The sequence below is a fragment of the Acomys russatus genome, chromosome 10 (genome assembly GCF_903995435.1).
Source record: "Acomys russatus chromosome 10, mAcoRus1.1, whole genome shotgun sequence".
NCBI lineage: Eukaryota > Metazoa > Chordata > Mammalia > Rodentia > Muridae > Acomys > Acomys russatus.
This window is the reverse complement of record NC_067146.1, coordinates 30,687,281-30,708,506: the sequence shown is the minus strand read 5'-3', so window position 1 is coordinate 30,708,506 and position 21,226 is coordinate 30,687,281. Positions and strand designations below refer to the sequence as shown.

At 36.1% G+C, this 21,226-nt stretch overlaps 1 protein-coding gene across 1 annotated transcript in view; it reads left to right on the top strand.

The window, feature by feature from the left end:
• Positions 1–21,226, top strand: part of Nxph1 (neurexophilin 1) — a 286,673-nt gene that overhangs the window by 202,692 nt on the left and 62,755 nt on the right. The window lies entirely within an intron of this gene.

Genomic DNA, 21,226 nt, shown 5'->3' with positions numbered 1-21,226 from the left:
CATGCTATCAAATTTCATACCTGACTAGAACTATTTTAATTTGGAAAAATAGTCTGATATCTGTATCTCTGTAGACAACTGGAGATAGGGAATTCCCTGATGATTTACACTTCTGTGGAGTCTAACAGGTTTTCGCACTCTGATTCAGACATACTCCCACCAGATAACATGTCACATTCGACAGACATTGCTGAATCCTCCTATGAACGATCATACTAGGGCACATTGCCATCTTCAGTGAAAAAATAATCCATTAACGTGTGTTGTAATTTTGCTAATATAATAGCTAAAACATACTTGGTTGATTCTCTCCAAGTCAATAATGAGATCGAAACTTTAGAAAGGTTATTCACCTAGATTCTGAATTGCATGACCATGTCCTCAGCCGATCTTCTGCTCCACGAGTTATGCTTTTCCTATAGTTTTGAGGAACTACTGCGCAGATTTTTAAAAATATATTTTATTAATTTATTCATATTACATCTCAGTTGTTATCCCATCCCTTCTATCCTCCCATTCCTCCCTCCCTCCCATTTTCCCCTTACTCCCCTCTCTTATGTGCTGTGCAGATTTTAACTCAGTGTATCCTGCAAGTTCTTGTTTTAAATGTGCTACTTCCCTTTTAGTTTTTGTTTGTGTCATGTTTGGCTTCACAGAAATGATTGCTCTTCCTTCATCGTTCCTTCTAAGCTGTTAGGCACTTCATGATTAATTTAGAAAGGCTTCTGAACTTCACATTTATATAGAAATCTGTATTTTAGGTGCTCCTAATTTTTTTTTTTTTTACAAAAAGCTTGATTATTTATCTTCAGAACTTAAACTGATTTTCCAATACATGGAAAAGAATACTGTTCTTGTTAGAATACTTAGATTTTTTACTTAATTAAACATTTTTTATTTTTTACATATACATTTATATGATTATACATATATACTGTAGACTACCTATATAGCAAGAAGAACCATGACACAATCAGGAATTGTATAAATGTTACATTCTTAGTGATTTGGCTATTTGTAGTTGACAGTCTTGAAGAAAACATCTTTCCTATCTTGGTGTGTCTAAAATTCTGAATGTAAGACTACTTAGATTTTCATCAATGTTTCTGTGTATTTTTGTGATGCTAAGGACTACACTAAGGGCCTTTTGCATGTTGGCCAAGTGTTCTATCATGAAAACACATCTCCAGACCACTCACACCACTTTTGAAAATTTATTTTTTTCTCATCATTAATTTTGTGATCACATTTATCAGGCACTAGATGTACATTGTGAGATTGTTTTTCTTTCTTCCATAGATTAAGTTGCCCATATTTTGCCTTACATGTATCTATTATGTTGATCACGACCAACATGGTTTTGTTGAATTTGTACATTAATCTATTAATTGTTAGTGTAATATTTAAGTAAACATAACCTTATGATATGTACTATATAATAATGTGCTCACTCATTAATTTTTAAAAATGATTATTTTGTAATTCTTAATCTTTCATATAAAATTTAGAATAAACTGGTAAAGTTCTAGTAAAATACAGCTTAGATTAGGCTGAACTTCAGCATTTTGAATCTATACAGTCAGCTGTATGAGAAAGTCTCTTCCTTGTTTTAGAAAATATCTTCAGACAGTGTTATAGTCTTCACGTTGACCTTTAACCTGTTTAATTTCATCCTTGGATCTAAACCCTCATGGATTACAGCCAGTTTGTATGGTTCTCTTGGCACATATACCACAAATAGGCATTACCCCGACCCAAGAACAACATTTAAACATGTACTAGCCCATCACAAGACACCAGGGCCACAGCATGCCCCCAAATACCATGCTTTTCTGTACCCTTCCTTTCCTCCCAGTTTTTCTTTACTAATTGGCCAATACTTGTGGTGTTTTCCTCCTACATTGACTGATAGAGGTTTTGTTCTCTTATATCAGCCTCTTGTTTCCCACTCCTACCCGACTGTAGTTGCTTCTCACTTTTGGTTAATTCACTTTTCAGGTGTATGATCGTGTTTATGGCAGCACATGAGCTTGGCTTACATAGCTTTGTAATTTTGTTCTCACTTGTATGTATCCTTTCCCCCATTATTTGAATTGTTTTATTTTTCTCTGCTTGTTTGTCTGTGAATATATTAGTAATTCTTCCTTATCTTCACAATATAATTTTTGCACCAGCAACGTTAGGTAATTCCTCACTGAGACAAGTTTGGTGTGTTTCACAAACTTGCGTGGCATTAATTCGTTTTCCCAACACGGTGGACGTTTTCATTGTGACCTTGATACCTAGGTTGAGAATGGTCTCAGGAAAGATTCTCCTTTCTTGCAAATAATTCTGAAGGTGTCATGCTCCACAACAGATGCCAGAGTTTGCAGCTGCACCCTTCCTCTGTTGGAGGAAGGAGGGCCAATCCTGGCGCTGTGCTTGTTTTTTGACTGATGGTCTTTTAATTAGTTGGACCCATGAATGTCTGCCCTGCAAATTTGCAGACTCTGAGCCTCCCAGGGGAGCAAAGGTCTTCACCTTGGCAATAGCTGTTTCTCAGGTCTACTTTGGGCTGGAACTTTTCCTTCTGCTGTTTCTGTCAGTTAGCTTCCATTTTGCTTTCTCTTCTACCTATCATTTCTATATTCCAGTTTTCATCACAGCATCCCTTTTTCCTGATGGCTCTACTGATTTTTGTTTTAGGATATATATGCATGTTTTTTTGACATATTTGGGATTTGGAGAAGAACACTTTTATCCAACCAAATGTCTTGGGTTGGTCTTATAAAATATCTGAGTTTTAGAAATAGTATAAAAGTCTCAGCAGAAATAGTCTTCCCCAGGGAAGGGCCCATCAATTTGCTATCCATTGCCAAATGGTCAATCCTCAAAACATGGATACAAGTTGCATTACAAAGCCTGAGCAAGTGGCATTTAGGGAAATATGTATATATGTTATATGTTACATATAACAACAAGTAATAAGGGTGGAAACCATGAATTTGAATGAGAACAAGCAGAGGCATATGAGAAAGTTTGGAGGGAGGAAAAGAGATAAGAAAATGATGTAATTATATTATCACTTAAAAAATAAAAGAAGTAGCAGAAAAGAAATTAAACATTGACTCACTTTATAAAAAAGGAATCGGGATATAATAATATTAGCTTAGCCCTGTGGTATACCTCTGAGGCATTCTGAGTATACCTCTTTCCTGGATAGTCCTGACTGAAAGAAGAGAGGACCTAGGAATCCAAGGGTGTGCATGCAAAGGCTGGTGTTTACAAATACAGGTACTGTTCAGATAGTTTACCATAGAATTACAGACATTCAGCTTTCTGTAAAGTTAAGATTTGCCACTCTTGTCTTTTCCCCAAGGTTATGAAATATTTCTAAATATAGGAAAAGAATAGTAGTACCAGATCTGTGATTAAGAAGGGATTTCTCTTCGTATAACACTGTCTTCTTATTGAAATAACCACAAACAGAGGGGGTAGAAAATTCAAGAGAAGCTTAGGGAGCAGCTGCTTGGAGAGCACTCCTCACACTCACACCACTTACAGCTTTTTTTTCCCTCCTCGCTTTCTTTACATGGCAAGTGAAAATTTAAAAGATTTGTTTTTATTTTTAATCATGTGTATGCATGTGTGTCTCTGTGTGAGTATGTGCATGTGAGTGTAGGTACTGGCAGAAGCCAGGAGAGAGTGTCAGGTATCTCCTGTTTGGTCTCACAGGTGTGGCTATGAGGTCCCCGAAGTGGCTGCTGGATGATGAATTTAGGTTTTGCACACGAGTACTATGTGCTCTTACCCAGCTAGCCACCTCTCCAAGCCCTGAAAATGGGTTTTTAGGCTATTTTCACATATTTGTTTCTCTGTTATCATTTCTCAAACCCATGTGGTCCCAGACATCTTTTGCATACTAGAGTTTAAGCAAAAATTTTGCTTTGCAGCCCTGTGTCTTGTGTCCACGTGCTTTTCTTCATGTCTATCTTTGGTGATGTAAAGCCATCACTTTACACATTTTCCCCAGTGATTAGCAATTTGCTGGCACAAATTATACATAAGATAAAATGGGATGTATAATCTTGACTTAAGTGATGTTTGTAAGTATAATTAATCTCTTGTCTACTGTATGGATTCATCACTTGTTAATAAATAGCTGATTGACTAATAGCTGAGACAGAAAAGAGGAGGGAGTTCAGAGAGAGAGAGAGAGAGAGAGAGAGACTGACTCTGGGAGATAGTGAGAGGCAGAGATTTGCCTCAGGATTCTAAAGAAGATGCACGTATGAAACTGAGCAGAGGCACTAGCCACATGGCAGAACTAAGAATTAAAACAAAACAAAATGGTTTATAAGTTATGAACAAGCGAACAAGCTTACCTATATTAGCCTAAGCTTTCAAAAATACATTTAGGCTTCAGAGTCATTCTTTTGGGAGCTGGGGTGAGGGAGGAAAACATAATTTACAGCTTTATGCCAATGTCTTCAGTTTAGATTCACATCATAGTTCCTTGTATAAAGTGGATGTGCATACAGAAATGTCATGAAGGCAGACTCTCTTTGTTTAAATTTGATAATGAAACATAGAGTTGACTAATAACTATCAATATGTATTCATTGTCTTCATGTTACAAAGACACAAAGTAGTTCTTCAGTGATATCTTTAGGATATTTTGGTAATTTCCGTTTCTATTAAGTATGTGCTACTGAATATTGATATGTGCTGGACATGAATAAACTCTATGACATTTTACTTCTATTGCTCTGTGAATGAGGCATTATCATCCTACTGAAAATGAAGGGGACTCAAGACTCAAAGTAAGTATAAGCAATGGAGCCAGAGCTTCAACCAATCCTTACGTCCTCCTGTGCTCTTCGCTGCCTTCCCTGTTGCCCATGGATATAGTTCTGCATTCATAGGTTGAAAAATTCCAGTTCCCTTTCCAACTATGTGTTGTAGAGTAAGGTTTAGTTATCCACTGTTGGTTGTTCTTTGATTCAACACTGTTTCTTATACTTTTATGCAAAAGATGTGTTGCTACATGCTTCAAAACAGGGGGTTAGCTACTTAAGGGCAAAACCCAGAGTGTCCTCCTGGTACAATTATTAGTTTACTAAAAATATAAAATATTCCATTTGTAATTCTGAACTTAAACAAAATCCAAAGGCAATAGTGCTAATTTATATCAAGTGTACTTTGATTACTTAATTAAAGATGGCTATTCATTAAGTATTTAAGAAAGAAATTATTTCTTCAGTTTCAACTGGTTTATGATTTCAGAAAATATTGTAACTACAGCTAAAATAAGTCTGATACACACCATGAGGCATCGTAATAAGCTAATATCTAGTTATACATGGATCTAAGACATAGAAATATAGATTATCTTTCTATGTCATATCAATAGATTCACATGATTCAGTGAAAAGAAATGTAGATTAAACTTGGATACATTCCATTGTTTTAAAGGAAAACCTTATGTAAGAACTTGTCATTTATTTGTACTTTGTATGATCAAATAAGATTCAAAGTCATTGAAGATCTTGGTCCCTACACTCCAGCTTATTTATAACAACTATCTACTGCTCTCACTAAAAATCCACTATATTATGCATTTCCTACATGTATTTCCCATGTGTTCCTACATGTTTATGCTCTCATAGAAATAATTTAGGTCACAAATGTAACAATACAGTAAGATAGATTAAAGATATAAGACCAGTGTGAGAGAGAATAATTCAGATTGTTCAACAGTATCCTGGGAGAAACTATGCTGTTTTGAATCATCCAGAAAGCCACAATGAACTATAATAGACACAGTTTGATTCAGATTCTTTATTAATATGTTTTTAATTTAAAAGAATTACCTCACTTTTCTTCCTCTCTTTTCTCCCTCCGGCCCCTCCCAGCTAGCTACCTATCCTTGAATTCTTCCCATGTACCTCCTTCCTCGAGTTGATAATCTTTAAATTTTTTTATCCCTATTACTTATATGACAACAATAACCACGTGGAAGGGTATAGCAAATGCATGTATATATCAATTACTGAGTACATTTTTATTTTTGTGTATATATGGTTTCAGGGCCAACTACTCTACATTGGACAGTGAATAAGGGTTCAGCCTTATACAAGGGTAATCTCTCTCCTTCAGGAATCATTATTTATTTGTAATTATTTGTCTAGGGGTAAGTCCATACGAAGATACCCTTCCTTGATGTAAACATGTAAATAGATACTGCCATTGTTATAGATTTCCTTATGCAGGCATTTCTAGGAGAGACTCTTACAGATGGCTTTCTGGAATTCTGGCTTTTAATTTTCTGGTTCTTCTTCTGTCATGTTTCCTGAGCCATAGGTGTAGGAGTTGCTACATAGATGTACCCAGTGTACCTGGGTGCCCCACAATCTGTTGATTTCTGTCTTGTGTCCAGGTGTGGGTTTCTGTGATGGTCTTTATTTGCTAAAAAGAGAAGCTTCTTTTATGAGGGGTGGTGTTACACTTCTCTGGGAGTGTAAGAATAAAATTTAGAATGTAGTGAGGAATTATGTTTGTCTAACAAAATGGCAGCAGTAAATTCTTTTCTAAAGTCTGTGACCTCACTTGCCTTGGGAAACTGTACTAGGCATGATTTCCCTGCTGTTGACTGGTCCTTAAGTTCAGTGCAACAGCTGTTGGTTCCCATGACATCTGAGTGCCACTCACTGCACCTTTACGCATATCTTGTTATGTGGCAATGTGTCATATGTCATAGATGTTGCATCTGGGCAGGACTGGATTCCTGTGTCCTTCCATTGGAGTGTCTTCTGCAAGAGGGGCCTATGATCAACCCGTGAAAGGCAACTAAGGAAGTCCATGTGTACTCCATATTGTTTGGGAGTCACTTGGACTATCCTGATCAATCATTAAAAAGGAGGGTTTGTCTTAGCTGGTGCTAGAAGTTTAGTTAGTTTATGGTTTTTGTGGGGAACATTATCAGTCCAAGTGGCTTCATGTCTCTTAAAACACACACACACACCACACACACACACACTCTGCATGATGGCAAGGTTGTGGACAAAGAAGAACCCTCTTTCTGTTGGTGAGGGTATAAATTTCATTTTGTACAGCCGCTTTTGAAATTAGTTTGGAGACTCCTCAAAAACTAAAAATAAATCTACCCTGTGACCCAGCTAACCATTCTCAGAAAAGATTATATTGAATGAGGTAACACAGACCTAGATAGTGCATGTTATATATTCTCTTTTATCAGCAATTCCTAGCTGTGAATTCTCAGATGTGAGTGTAAAGCATCGTATAACCATAGAAGCAAGGAACATGTTAAGGGACCATAGGTGGGGTGTGTGTGTGTGTGTGTGTGTGTGTGTGTGTGTGTGTGTGTGTGTGTGTGTGTGTACATGTCTAGGGAGGGGAATAGCAGGATACAGGTAATATGAGGTGGGAAATGGAATAATGGGAAGGGTAGTCAAACTGATGAGGATGATGAGGGAGATGGGAGTAGGAGGGAGAGGAGGAGGAGGAAGGAGGTCAATATGAAATGAGAAGGAGGTTAGGGCACAAACAACATGAAAGTTATTTAATATAGTCTTTAGAGTCACATTATTTTATATTTATCTACCTAAAATTATACAAAAATATGTAAGTGATTCCTATTCATAATTTGTGTGTGCTGTGCATGTGAAAAAAATTCCTTTTGGTTAATGCATAAAATTAGAAGGTTGTTATACCAGCAAATGGAGTTGCTTCTTGAGTTGAAGGTAAATTGCAGGTACTTCTTTGTGCCTGTAGTGTTTGCTCCCGTGGGAGGGCTTTAGGAGAACACCAAAAGTATTAAACGCTAATTAGCAGAGTTAAAAAGAAAGTTTACCAAAGTGTTACCTGATCAGAACTAAGAGGAAATGAAGGACTTTAAACAGCTTCACTAGGCTCAGGAATCATTCTATGTTGAACACTTTCAATGACTACAGACCACAGGCGTATTTTTAAGATTGTCTATTATGTGCTATCAGAAGGAATAGCCTTTAACAGGAGTGCATGAATGCGATTTCAGGAATATAATGAGTTACCTTGTCAGCTGAGGACAGTTACTGTTTGCAGTACAGCTGGCAACAACAGTACAGTCAATTCAGCTCTCACTCAACTTATCATGAGTTGCAGGAGTGCATCAGGGAGTTTATAGATAAGCTTCTGGGGTCTTCTAGAACGGAAATGATGACCCAGGCTGTGTATGAGATGTCTGGAGAACATAGTGTAATCCTGTATAGAATGAATTCAGTTGACATTTTTGTTTTGCCATATAAACTTACAATTATTTAATTTGCTAGTACTGTGGTAATGATAATTACAAAACATAGATTGAGAATCTTTCTAGGTACTCACAGGATTAAAATGTTTTATACGCATTATCTCATTTTATCTTAAAGTCATCCCACTATTTTGTTATTATTGTTACTTGTCTTGATTAGGGTTTCCATTGCTGTGAAAAGAAATGTTGATTGATCATGGCACCTCTTATGGAAAAAAAGATGTAATTGGGCTTGGTTTGCATTTTCAGAGGTTCAGTCCATATCATCACGGCAGGAAGCACTGCAGTGTGCAGGTAGACAGGATGCCTGAGGAGCTGAAAATTCTGCATCTTGATCCACAGGCAGCAGAAGGAGCCTGGGTTTTACAGTGTGGAGGTTGAGCATAGTAGACCTCACAGCAAGCCCCAACAGTGACAGGCTTCCTCCAAAAAGGCCACGCCTACTCCAGGAAGGCCATACCTTCTAATAGTGCCACTCTCTATGGGCCAAGCATTCAAAAACTTGAATCGATGGGGGCCAAACTTATTCAAACCATTATTACTATGTTGCAGATAAAGAAAATGAACCATAGATATTCAGCTAAGAGTCTGAGCAATATAGAATCAGTCAAAGGTAGTAACGGAATTCCAAATCGGCTTGTACACAAACCTGCATAGAAAACCGCTGAAAAGACACAATCGGTAGCACTGTAGAATGTTTGTAATTAACATAACTACTGCCTAAAATGAGGGACAGACTTCTCCAGTTTAAACAGCTACTCATTTTAAAAATAGCAGTGCCCAGTGCATTGAGATTTTTATGATTCAACAAGGCGGCTTGGAAGTAAAATGCATGTCATTGGGGTGGGGGATTCTGAAGAACAAGAAATGTAAATTTGAATTGAATTGGACAGCCGTGAAGCCATTCACCGGAACAGAAATCCTCTTCAATGATAACAACTCAGGGTTTTTTCAGCACGAGAATAACTGTAAAATATTTATGTTTAATTGCAGCAGCCCTATGTAAAAAGAAGAGATTCACATGTCACTCTTCCCATAATAAGTTTGGAAGTAGACAAATGTGTATATTTTAAAATGCATAATAGGAATGATTGGAAGGTTAGCCTATAAGATTAAACATTTAATTTCTTGCTTCCCCAAATTGTCTTGTGCTTATCTAAACTTTTCAGATGAAAAACAGTTAATTTTATAATGAGAAATGCAAAAGTTACTTGAAAATCAGAGGACATAATTTATATATGGCTCCCATATTTAATAATAAACGTGGCTGACACCATTATACACATTCTTAGATGGAATGATCTTTTCCTGGGTAATCGGGTAATCTTTAGATTAGGAAGTGCTCCCTGGCACAGGGAAGGACAGTGGCGTGATTGCTTCCTCTGAAAGTGGTGCAGGAATACTAAGCAGTCACAGAAGAAGTAAGTAGAAAGTGGAGGTGTCTTCATTTTCAAACCTCTGAGTCTTTTCTCAATTGTTTTTTCCTTCAAACATTTGAAACTCTGTGTTGCTCTAAAGTTGTGACACATAAGACAAGATTGATGGAGAACATCAATTGATGATGAGCTGCAGGCCAAATAGCTTCATTCCCAATGAGGCCAACATCAAAGAACTCACCCCTCACCTATACACCTTAACAGCCTGGTTCATCGAATCTAGAATTATTATGAGAACTTAATATAATTGGATATAAAAATGCCTCAAGCAGTAATTAATAGATAAATAAAGGGTATTTAAAAGACACTGCAAAATAGAGGAAATTAAGTGTTAAAGTAATTGATGTTCCTTGTTCATGTACATGTCCAAAATGCATAGAAATAGCCAGGTTGACATAAAAAATTTCCAATATAAAGTTATCATTAATTTGTAGTTTCTTAACTGATGACAAGCCCCAGTTCACGATTATACTAAAGTAATCATCTCTCATTCTTAATAATGACTCACCAAGTATGACTGACACGTGGAATTATACGTCTTAACACCAAGAAAACTTAACTCTTACACATGAAGAACAAAGCCACTTTTTAAGCCATAAAATGAATAAAATATATTAACCTTCCATGCCCAAACCTAACCTAGATCTTGAACTGGCTCCCTAAGTGTTCAGTGCCTGTTTCCAGCCACTCTGAGTAGTAATTTCATGCATGTTGAGTATGAATTGTGAGTAAATAGCATATACACATTTATATTATTGTAAGACAGTTGCTCTCAACTTGTGGGTCTCAACCCCTTTGAGAGTTGACCAACTCTTTCAAAAAGGTCGCCTAAGACCATCGAAAACACAGATGTCTATGCCATGATTCATGACAGTAGCAACAAAAATAATTTAGTGGTTGGAGTTCATCACAACATGAGGAACTGTGGTACAGCAGCAGTTGGAATACTGAGAACCAGTGCCTTACAAGAAGATGTGCAGTCTCCTTGTCTTTGCTTCCAAGTTTAGTTCCCACTACCTTTGTAGGGGCTCATAACTGGTCTGCATGACATCAATGCCTTGCTAGTCACATAAGTGAGCAAAGTGCAATCAAGGATCAATGCTTGTCATTGTCATTAGTTAGGAAACTAAATATTAGCATTTTTTGGCTGCTTGTTTGAGAGAGAGATGATAGATGAGAGAGAGAGAGAGAGAGAGAGAGAGAGAGAGAGAGGGAGAGAGAGAGAGAGGAAGGGCAGGGGTGGGGTTGGATGAATGACAAGGTAGAAAGGATGAGGCCATTCTTCCCTCGGGCTAGGAGAAATGTATGATCAGCATATATTGTATGAGAAATACTGGTTTTCAATTAAAAGAATTTTCACTTCTGTGAGAAACTCCATAGGCCAGGACTGAACTGAATCTGTATATTACTTGAATAGCACTGAATTTATTTGGATAAAAGCAGCTTTCAGAGTTGTACCGATGAGTGTGATATTAGCTCTGGGCTTGTCATACATGTCTTTTTGTGATGTATATTCTTTTGGTATCTAATTTTCTGTGAATATTTATCATGAAAGGGTTAATTATTTTTGCTTGTGTTTTCTACTGAAATGAACATAGAGTTTTTGTCTTTTGTTTCCTTACTGTGCATTTACAGGTTTGTGTAATTTAAATCATTCTTGCATCTCTGAGATGAATTCCATTTGATCATGATGCAGGATCATTTTAATATGCTTAGAAATTTAATTTGATACTTTCTTTTGTATTGTTTTTACTTCCTCCTTCACCAAAGATATTTTCCCATAGTTTCAAGCCTAATAAAATAAACTTTATCTTTTTTCTTTTATTCATTTATTTATTAAATGTTTGCAATTTTTTTCTTTCTCCTTTGGATGTCAGAATTCAGCTCTGAAGCCTACATGTCCTGAGTTGCTCTCTGACAGGAGATACTTTGTTGCTAACCCAATCTCATTTTACATAATTTGTTCATATCTTCTGTTTATTCATGATTCAATCATGAAGGATTTTATATGTCCAGCATTTGTGCAATGCACATGTCTTTTCACTGTACTGTCTCAAGATCCTTTGTGTGAATATTGCATTACTGGTAATATCTTTTTCATTTCTGGTTTTATTTATTTCAATCTCATTTGTTTCAATATTTCACTAAAGTTGGCCAGTATCAGCCCTTGGTTTTCACAATATTTGCTACTTTTGTATCTATTGCATTTGCCTTATTCTGATCTTTAGTATTTTATCCCCTCTGCCCAAACTGAGCTAAGTATACTTTTCTTTTTCAACTTCTTGTGTTGTTTGAGATTTTTCTAAGAACTATTTTGTAAGATTTGGTATATTTAGTATCCATGTTCATTTAGATCAAGTTAATTTTACTTTCTCCTCTAATTTCTTCTTTTGCATACTAGTTATTTATAGGTTTCTTGTTTAGTTTCCAATATTTGTGAATCTTATCAACAGTTGTCCCATTGTTGTCCCAGCTTTCATGCTGTGTCGTCAGAAAAATACTCAATGTGATTGAATCTTTTTTAAATTTAAGACTCACTTTGTACCCTAAAATCTGCTTGGTTTCCCCCATACCTTTCAGAAGAAGAGGTATTCTGTATTGCAGGTGAATGAAAGTTCTCTCTATATGATGAGTTCATTGTTATTAATTATAGATTAAACCTGATATTTTCTTGTTTTCTTATATTTTCTATATTTTCTGTATGTGTTATCATTGTAGAAATCGTGATGCTGACTGAAATCTCTACTCTTATCATACTGCAGTCCATCACTGTCTTTATTGGTACTAGTAATTTCTTATTATTGAATTTAGGATGTAGATGTAGGTACTATTGTTCCATCTTCTTGGTGAGTGAACCCTTTATCATTATATAAGAGTTATCTTTGCTTTTCAAAATAGCTTTTGACTTAGTGTTTACTTCAATTGTTATAAGGATAGACAGAATTACTCCATTTTAATTTTCATTTGCATGGGTATCTTTTCCAAGCCTTCCATTCGCTGCTAGTCTATGGATGTCTATAAAAGTTAATTGAGTCTCTTAAGGCAGTATATAGTTGGATCTTCTTTATTGAAATCTATTCAAGCACTCCAAGTCTTTCAATTGGATAATTTAATCAACTTATTTTCAAGGTAATTGCTAATAGGTAAGAACTTAACACTGCCATTTTGTTAATGTTTCCTGGGTTCGTTGTAAATCCTTTGCTTCTTTATTCTACTCTTGATGTGCTCTTCAGTGATTAGATCATCTTCTCTAGTGATGCTTGATTCCTTTTGCTTGGCTTGACTTCTATAGCAGTGGTTCTCAACCTTTCTAGTACTGTGACCCCTTAATACAGTTCCTCATGTTATGTGACCTGCAAGCATATTTTTTGCTTTTAATTTAGTATGTAATTTTGTTACTGTTATGATTCATGGTGTAAATATTTGTTTCCAATGGTTCTAGTTGACACCTGTGACAGGGCTGTTCATTATGAAAAAGATTGTGACTCACAGGTTGAGAAACAGTGTATTATAGGTTTTTCCTCTACGGTTATGATGAAGCTCATCTAAAATATAGTACAATATTTTAAAAAGTAATTTAACATTTTTTTAAAAAAACTGATAACCTTGTTCCCATAAAAAAAACCCTAAAACTTTTAATTCTGCACTGCCCCACAAGTTCTTTCTCTCTCTACTCTTGATCCAACAACAGGTATGCCACCCTGGTCCATATCACTTCCTCCACCATGGTTTTCTGTCTTGCTACTGGCTCATGGAAACAAAGCTAATAATCCTTGGACCAATGCCTAAGGACCTGTGAGCCAAAATATATCCTTTTAAATGCTTTTTACAGTACTTTATTGCTGTAGTAGGTGAAAGGTGCACCTATTCTTAGAAAGCTTATTCTGTTATTTCTTTTGCTTGTAAGGAAGGACTCTTTGGGTTGAACCGGGCATATCCTCCATTACTTAGTGGAAGCTCATTCTTTGACAATGAATTATACCCATCGCCCTCACTTTAATTCTTAAAATAAGCTCTGTAAGTCCTGCATTTTTTATTTCCCTTCTTGATCTCCTGCTGTTGAAATACTCTTTTGAGCTTTATTTGTCCTTTTAGCTTTCATTCTTTTTCACATTCAATAATTTTTTGTTGGTTCCGCTAATTTGTTTGATCAGTTTAAATATTACTTCATATAGACTTTCCATTCTTTTTTATATATCATATTTTAAACAAATGTATAGCTTCAATCTCCTTCACACTTCTAGTTCTTGTTGATTGTTATAATTATTTTAAACCATTTCTGTGTATTTTTTTAAAGTTCTAGGGTTAATTACAGTCATTTAAATTGTCAAGTAGTTTGTGTACCTCTGCAGTATATGCAGACTGTCTTTATTTAGATATACCTTCAGCATCCCGTCTATCAAGAGATTCTAGTCAAGTCATCCAATTTGAGCCACAGGTAGACTTGCTAGAATGTTCATGTAGACTGATTTTCCTGAGTCATCAGGTGGGTGAACCTGGTACTTAAGAATTCTCTTGTCAAGTCTGCATTCTGTCCCCCTTTGTGGGCCTGATAACTGGGTTATGGAAAGGGTGGCATGAGGATATAATCCTCCTGGGACAGAAGCATAGAAAGAACATCAGCTGTAAACTTATGGCCAGAACTTGCTTTTACTTGGTCAGAGCTTGTGTTGCAGCAGTAGGTATACCTGATGCTTACTTCCCTTTGCTTTCATCAAGAAAATACTTTCTCTTTCCATGAAGTACTACCTGGGTAGGTGGTGAAGGTTATGTGCATAACATGAATTTGTCTTTGTTGTTCTTTTCAGTCCATGTTTTAATGTTTAATATCTTTCTTACTTTTGTTAGCCCCTTTGAAGATATATTCATACACAAAGAATTGCTCAAACCAATGTTTGTGTTTGGGATAAGAATTTAAAAATTCTATTTTGATATCTTGCTGCTATCTTGATGGTCCAGGGGCTAATTATCAGTTGTTAAGGACTTAACAGCCTTTTGTATTATGAACAAACAATGAGATCACTCTCCTGAAGGTGAAAGTAGTGATTCCCAGTGGTACAAACCAGAGCAATTTCCCAGTTCTCTGCTGTTTGGGCTGACTGCTGGTGTTCTGAGATGAACCTCTTCCAGACATTGACTGTTTCCCTTTTTTCTGTAACTCCCTATTCTTTTCCCTTTTTCTAATTATAGATGACCTAAAAGAAAATGTTTTTAATCTTATCTGATAGACTTTCTTTAGCGTAATTTATTTTACAAAATCTGCATTTCACTATTGAAATTTTCTATCTGTTATTACTAAAACATTTTAACTGAAACCAATAGTTAAAATAAAAAAATAGGCCATTAGAAGAGTCTACATACTTATCACTTTGCACAAAAGTCAACTTTAAATGGATCAAGGACCTCTATATAAAAGCAGATACACTGAACCTCATAGAAAAGAAACTGGAGGACAGCCTTGAAATCACTGGCACAGGAGAAGCTTTTCTAAAGGAAAACACTACTAACACAGAAACTAAGATCAACAATTCATAAATGTGACATCGTGAAAATGAGAAACTTCTGGATAGCAAAGAACACCATCATTTGGACAAAGTGGTAAACTACAGAACTGAGAAAAAAATTTTTTTTACCAACTCCACATCTGATAGAAGATAGAAGGTTAATATCTGAAATATATAAAGAACTAATGAAACTAGATATCAAGAAAACAAATAATCCAATTAAAAATGAAGGTTCAGATCTAAACATAAAATTCCTAGTCAAGGAAATTCAAATGGCTGAGAAATACTAAAAAATGTCCAACATCACTAACCTTCAGGGAAATGCAAATCAAAACTACTTTGAGATTTCTTCTTACGCCTGTCAGAATAGCTATGATCAACAAAATAATGATGATTACGTTAGCAAGGATGCAGAGTAAGAGGAACACTCTTACATTGCTTGTATGAGTGCAAACTGGTACAGCCACTACGGATATCAGTGTGGTGGTTCTTCAAGATCCAGCAATACCACTCTTGCGCATATACTAAAAGATACTTTATCCTACCATAAAGGAACTTGCTCCATCATGTTCATTGCTGCTTTATTCATAGTAGCCAGAAATTGGAAACAACTTAGAAGCCACTCAATAGAAGAATGGATAAAATGTGTTGTATTTACATAATGGAATATTACTCAGCTCTTAAAAATAACATTATAAAATTTATAGGCAAATGGATGGAACTACAAAAAAAAAATCATCTGAGTGAGGTATTACAGACTCAGAAAGACAAATATGGTGTGTATTCACTAATATGTGACTGTTAACTGTGAAGTTAATTGATAACCAAGCCATAATTCATAGAACTATAGAGGTATGTATAAGGGACTAAGGTATAGGTATAAGGACTAGAGGGAACAGATCTTGTTAGGAAAGGAAAATAGAATAGTTATGAATGGATAATGGGTGTGGGACGAGAGGATCAAGTGGAATGGAGAGGTTAAAAAGGGTTGTGGGGAGTATACAGGTAGAGACAACTAAAAATAAGAGGCATTTGAGGAGTGATATGAAAATGTAGTACAGTAGAAACTTTCTAAACTGTAAGCAATCTGAAGTCAGTCTAAATTAAATTACCAAATAACAGGGAAACAGTTAAAACTGGCCATCTCTTGTCAAGGGGATTGGATAATATATAACTGAGTTGTTGGTCAAAAGGGCCCAAGAGAATCCTCAAATAGCTGAAGCTGCTGCCAAGACTATAGGTTGGTCTCCACAAACTGACAGCAAGGCCTCATAGCTGAAGACACCACCCATACAACTCACTGCAGACGTCGAGTTGGTGCCTAGAGCTTTCAGTCCTTCCTTCCAGCATTTTGTTTGTTTTATTTCCACAGAAAGTTACTCTTAATGTTGTCAAAGAGTATGTGAACATCAAGCTAGTCACACAACCCTTTATCCACAATAGTATACTACCTGCATGGTATGCTAGGGCAACAGTGGCACACTTTTGGCAGTAAACAATCAATAACTGACTTGCCTTAAAGCCCTCTCCATGACTTTGAATCCATATGTGAAACCCTGAGGACCATAAAGAAGCCCAGACTAGATAACCCAGGGATACAGGGTAAAACCCTTGTCTAAAAATGTTTGGAGAAAGTGAGTCCTGATGACATTCTTTTATACTCATAGTCAGTGCCTTGTTCAGATATCAAGAGAGGAGTTTACTCCTGCAGAGGACATTTCACAGAGAGTGGGAGACCTTGGCATCCTCATCTCTAAATGTGATGTCTCTATCAAATCTCACCCCTCAGAGCTCAGGGAACCCTTTGGAAGAGGACGTAGGAAGATCCAGAGGGCATGGAGGACACTGAGAAAACAAGGCCCTCTAAGTCAACACGAGCAAGGTGCATATAAAGTCACAGGGACTGAGTCAGCATGCTCAGGGCTGGCACCATTCTGCACCAGGTCCTCTGCCTTTATACTATGGCTTCAAGTTCAGGATTTTCTGGGATCCCTGAGTGTGCAGACAAGTGGGTGTCTGGTTCCTCTGCCTTCTCTTGGGCCCATTTTGTTGCTTGGTTTGTCTTGTCCAACTTCGATGTGACAGTTTTTGTTTTACCTTATAATTTTGAAGAAAATGAACGAATGAATAAATAAAAATGAAACCAGGTTTATACAAATTCACATAAAATTAAATTTAACTGATAGAAATTCATCATGGTTTGTAGCTCCTGATTAGCATTAGGGATTCCAACTACAATCTCAATATCTTACCCAAAGGATAAAATGTCTGCAGTATAGTCATCATCTTTTGTGCCAACATATCCATTATAAAACCCCCATCCTTTTTATTTGATCTCACTGAAGTTTATTTTTCATTGTTCAAATACACATGGAGACTGCTATTAACATTACCTTTAAGCCATCCCATGTCCTCATTTATCTGAAGATGAGCATACTCTTTGATATGAAAGTGTGGTAAAACAAGGTCTGAAATAAAACATATCACTATATAAACAGTTCTTAGAAATAAAACAATTTTAAGCATCTATAGTACCTTAATGGTAACAGTTATTTCCATATACATGTTTTAAGTAAATAATACATACTGCATGCTTATGGTAGTGAGGCCCACATGAATATTTTTTATTTCTGTATGGAGGAGAGAAAGATCAAAAGAGTTGTTATATAAAATTCTATCATGTTGAAAATTCTGTACTTGACTAACAATTTTACCATAATAAGCACCCAGTGATCTTTAGCTATGGAAGCACTGAACATTATGAAAACATATTTTTGATCATTTATAAGAGATTTGGTTAGGGGAAATACTCTTCATTTAATATATTTTCTAGATAGAAGGAAAAGCCTGATACTTTCCCTCAGTTTCAGTGTGAGAAGCATTTTAGAGCCCTGAAATGAGCTAATAGTGAAGGCTGTATAATTACCTCCCATTAAGGGCTTTAAAAACAGAATGGCTATTTATACTCCTGGAGTTGTCTTAATGAAGCTCTTTCTTCAGTGGGTGGGTGATTCCATCATGCTGCTGAGGTCATTTTAGGTCTTGTTTTGAATAGTTTTAATGGCTTAGGTAACTTTGGTTCAGGAAAACACTGATGATGAGAAAAAATGGAGCTGACACTGGTTTTCTCATGAAGTTATTATGCAAATATTAATTCTTTCATCATTCTGAAAAAATGCGTTCAAAAGCATGTTAAGTAAAAACATAAGCATTCTATTTCATCTTGAGGAAAAGAACTTGAAAGGTAAATCTGGAGTGGCTCTGTGTGATTGCGACCCATGGTTCTGTAGCCAGACTGCTGTGATTGTTAAAGCGGCTGATATGAACAGTACCTGTTTTGAAGAAATGAAAAGTGAGGATGAAATTAGGGAAGAGCACTGTTTCATGCAAGTGATGTGAGTGACTTCGATTTATGTTGGCATTTTTCTCTAAGGAATGTGGGTTACCATTGATATTCTTTCTTCCTTTCCAGCCATAAGGATTTCCTTTTTTCTAATCTTCCTTCCATTGCCCTGTGTCCTCCCTTTCCCAGTCTTGTACTTCATGCTTTCATATAAAAATCTTATCATAATTGTATTCAAAATAGCTCATGTTTATTTGTTTGTATGAGCCAATGAATGAATGGAATAGAAGTAGTCTTTGTTTGGCTAAATCTAAGTATTCCATCTATATTAGGCAGTGTTATTATCATCACTAGTGGTAGAGTGGTGTGCAATGCTGTAGTGCCACAAAGAAACAATTATCTTTCGTAATTTTGTCAGAATTATGTTAGCATTAATTTTAAGTATTAAATATAACCAAACAATAGAGAAGTGAATTATTTAGGCCTAACAAAATCAATAATATGAATATTTTATTAATTCATCACAAAGAGCTAAAGAAGAAATACAGTCTAGAAATCTATAATAAAACATGGGAACTATTTCCTGTTAAATTTATTAATAAAATATAGAATTGGAGTTGTTTTTAATTTTAAGAAAATTTTCTGTGAGAAATAAACATTTCATAAAACAATTGCACATTGATTTTAAGGTATATCTCTAATCCATGTCCACAATACATAAATACAGAAGGTTATATCCTGAGGCATGTGCGTGTGCGCACACGCACGCACACACACACACACACAAACACTAAACCTTGCTGTATGAACAAAAGGCATTTATAAATGGAAAATTGAGATCTGAAAAACTGTAATTCTAACTTGAGACTTTCTTAAAATTCAGTTTATTAAACTAAATAATAGGGAAATTTCTTGCCGCTTTCTTGTATAATTTTGTTTATATATATGCGTATAATAATAATTAATGAATAAAGAGGTCATGAATTTGGAAGAGGTCAAAACAGGGTATATGGGAGAGTTGGGGGGAACAGAGAGAAATGTAATTTTATTATGATTTCATAAATAAATAAAGAGAGAAACTTATTTGCAACAAGTTTTACTTCTCAGTGGACTTTGTCATATTTTCTTTGGTTCTGACAATGTATAGTATTTAGAAAGAAATTTCCCCTTTAAAAATCATTGTCTCGAGAGACATATTTATGTGTTCAGATGGAGATTGGCTGACAGTCAGAGGAAGAAAGGAAACAATCTCCCTTTGTTCAGATGCAGGTTCCAGACAGTCACAGAACAGAGATAAAAAAATGGATGAGAAGAGAGAGGGGGAAATGTGAGCCTGACGACAGAAGGCCTGGATGGTACCCGTGCTAATGAAGCAGGCTCTTGTCAATTTGGGGTGAATCAAGCTGACAGCCAGCAGCATGCACCAAAGCATAAACCATGCTCTCCGGAGGCCTACTACAGAAGGGATGCAGCTAACGAGAATCTGGGCATCACTCTGATGAGATATGAATGCTCATCAGGAACTGTTGACCTAGAAACTGAGACAGGACTTCTAGGCCCTACTGGTGAAGGCAGGTACAGTTGAAACATTAATTTTTCTAACCCAATTTAGTGACAGTGCAGCCATGACTTTGTCCTACCAAGGCTGGCTGAGGTTTTTGGACCGAGTGTGTACTGTTGTGTATCTAAAATAGAACAAAGCATGGTTAGGCTGAGTCTTCCTGGTCTTGTGCTCAGGGGAATGAGTCAGAGAAATTGAAATGCCACCTCTTCCAGTTGTTTTCTTTGGATGTTTTGTAAGGAACTTATCCTCTTAGGCCCTTGTGTTTTAATCTCTAAAACGAGGTTAAGGATACCCGCCAAAATGCAGAAGATAATATGCATACACTTTGCCACATCATATTTCTTCAGTGAATATCAGTTGTATTAGTCTTCTTTTATTTAGAGATAAGAACTGGAAGACAGTGTTCTAGGTATACCTTATAAATCACAACTTCTTCACATTCCCGATGAAGTTTCTGATTCATCATTACACATGGCAATCACCAATTGACATATCAAGTATGATGAGAGATGATCCAGAGATTGAGATTATAAAAATTCATCACTTCAGAGTCGAAGGAAATAGCTACACAATGCAATGAGTACAAGATGATTGGGAAACATCTAGAACAGAGGGAGAGATGGCTACATCTGCTGGATATAGTGGTGTGTTCCTTATAAATGATGATGTACATGGGGATAAGGAAGCTTTGTGTGGTAAACAAGTTTACTTTACAGTCTCGTAACTCTTGTGCCAGCTCCTTTCTTCCTTCTTCCTTCCTTCCTTCCTTCCTTCCCTCCTTCCTCTGTCTCTGTATCTACTTTTCTCTTATAACACTGGGAATTGAATCTTGAGGTTCATACATGTTCAGCAAATGCTCTACCACTGATCTATACTCTAAACCCCTGTAAGAATTATTTTTGAGACTGCATCCTGCTAAATTTCTAGGCTGTCTTTGAACTTGCAACATTCTTGCCTTAATCTCCTAAATATAAATTTGATGTCATTGCTACCAGATTCAGCCCATTAAAACATTTCAAAAATCTCCAACAGTGAATTCAACCCCTACCCAAAGAGAAGCACAGCAAACTGTTTTTTCCCAAACATTGC